At 57.3% G+C, this 2500-nt stretch overlaps 1 pseudogene; it reads left to right on the top strand.

Annotated features, from left to right (window-relative positions):
- Nucleotides 1-2500, top strand: part of LOC124644716 — a 7935-nt pseudogene that overhangs the window by 2741 nt on the left and 2694 nt on the right.

Here is a 2500-nt window from a genome sequence, read left to right as displayed (position 1 = left end):
CTAACGACTGAGAGAGTATTAGTTGCTCACGTATGATGGATGTGCACCTGGTGGCTGTCGCTATCAGCTTGCTGGGATCATGTACTCTGTCATACGGCAATGGATCTTGATGAGACGTTTATAACATCTGAACGTTGTTGGGATCAACTCCTACCCTTGGCCTGCTCGAGGCGCCGCTGCGAACGCAAATAAGGGAGGGGGGGGCGACACACTGAATGTGAGATGGATAGCCGACCAGATCACTGCAGTCGTCTTGTCGTGTGTGTACCCTAATCAAATCAGAGGCGCAATGCGCATACCACTCCGCCATTGACTTTGAAGGAGTAATATCTGGAGGAGTCCGGGAGAATGGTGAGCCTGGTTACCATCTAATGGTGCGCACACTTCGGTGAAAATCAGGTTGCTCGGGTTGCGATACCCGGGGGTCCCTCTGGAGGGTCTCGTAGAGTCCCTCAAGTCCAGCAGCTCATAAGGTGGGGACATAAGATAGTTGTGGACGAACTTGGGGGGGAGGTTAGCAGCCTCCCCCCCATAAGATTTACGGTTGCTTTTGATCATGATAAGGAAATGTATGGTCGAGCCTCCGGCCTCCCACAGGAGCCGGAGGTAGCGACCCATAAATCTTTAAGCCCGAACGCTCGATCTCCGTCTCCCTCGAGACGGGGGGAAAGCGGTTGGCCTTGTTGTTTATGTACCAGGACCTTTGGCACCAAAATAGGGTTGGGTGTGCACAAGCGGCGCGCCCACCCTATGACGGTCAATGCGGACGCAGCGCCGCCGCAGGTAAAGCGGAGGTGGGCCGAGGAGGAGGTGGAGCTCCTAGCCCGGACGGAGGCGCGTCTGGCTAGTGTTGGAGGCAGCGCCATGAACAGTGAGCTTATGAGGGAGTTGCCTTCTTTGGGGCGCTCCCTCGAGGCCATAAAAGGGTACCGGAGGAAGGAGTCATATAAGAGTCGAGTACGAGCGTACATGACCGAGATGGCTTCTTCCCAGGTACCACAGGGGGCGGCGGAATCGCCGATAAGGGGCACCCCCAGCAACAGCGCTGTCGAAGGCACGATGCCAGAGCGGCCTTCCGGAAGGGTGGGAGACGCTTCTGAAGACGGTCCTACTTCTGCGACCCTGCAAGACCCTATGACGCTCTCCAGTGCACCAGACCATGCTGGAATTGTGGAAGACCTCCTTGGGGAGGCGGAAGCAAGGAAGGCAAGGGGTGTGGGGGGGAGGAGAGGGAAGGCGCAGCGAAAGCATAAAGGAAGGACACCGGCGATGGCACAAGCTGCATCAGCACGGTTATCTGCACGCAAGCAGCGCAGAATAGAGTACGCGAGGGTGCAGGAACTTTATAAGACCTGCAGACCAAGGGCAGCTGCGGAGGTCATTGATGGCCATAGCCGGGGGATAAGACATAGTCTCGCGGAGCTGGAAGCTTATTGGCGACCAGTGATGGAGGCTGTGTCGGATGCCCCCGGACCCACACCGGAGGTTCTACTTGCTTTAAAGCGAATAGAACAGTACGGGGGAGCCCGCGACTTTTCGCAGCTGTGGGTGCCGTTCACTTCGGAAGAGGTGAAGGCATGCCGTGTCGACAATGCGTCGGCTCCGGGCCCTGACGGTATTCTCCCAGGGGCCTGGAATAGAGTTCCATCTGCAACTCAGGCGGAAATATTTAATGCGTGGATGATGGCTGGTGAGGTCCCTGAAAGACTTAGGGGCTGCCGGACGGTCTTCGTGCCCAAGACTGAGGTGCCTGCTTGCCCTGGGGAGTATCGGCCGATCTCGATCGCGTCGGTGCCTCTCAGGCACATGCACTCGGTATTGGCGCGCAGGCTGGAGGCATGCTGCCCTCCTGATGCACGACAACGCGGATTTATCCGCGCCGACGGCACACTCGAGAATTCGGCTGTGCTGGACGCTGTGCTGGGAGACTGCAGGAAGAAGTTGAGGGAGTGCCATGTGGCAGTGCTGGACTTCGCGAAGGCATTCGATACGGTGTCTCATACGGCACTTATCGAAGTCCTGAGGGAAAGAGGTCTGCCCGATGGTTTCTGCAACTACGTCGCGAGGTTGTATGCCACGTCTGAGACTGTCTTGGATGTGAATGGAACCCGCAGCGGTCCTGCAAGAGTCGGACAGGGAGTTCGCCAGGGAGACCCGTTGTCACCTTTGCTCTTTAACATGGCGATGGACGCCATTCTCGCATCCCTGCCGCAGGGAGTCGGTTATGGGCTGGAGTCTGAGCGAGTCTCAGCTTTGGCTTATGCTGATGACCTGGTCCTGCTTGCGGGATCAAAGGTTGGGATGCAGACGTCCATAGACAGTGTGTGGAGCACTGGCAGGACGATGGGGCTCTTCGTCAGTCACGCGAAAAGCGCTGTCTTGTCGATGGTGCCTGATGGGAAGCGCAAGAAGCTGCATTACCTTAGCGACCGCACTTTTAAGGTGGGGAAGCGATGGTTGAGGCAAGTGACCTGCGTGGAACGATGGCGCTATCTTGGTG

Source organism: Helicoverpa zea, chromosome 30 (genome assembly GCF_022581195.2).
Source record: "Helicoverpa zea isolate HzStark_Cry1AcR chromosome 30, ilHelZeax1.1, whole genome shotgun sequence".
In the NCBI taxonomy this organism is placed as follows: domain Eukaryota; kingdom Metazoa; phylum Arthropoda; class Insecta; order Lepidoptera; family Noctuidae; genus Helicoverpa; species Helicoverpa zea.
Note: the sequence above shows the minus strand (reverse complement) of the source record. Positions and strands in the feature narration are given on the sequence as shown.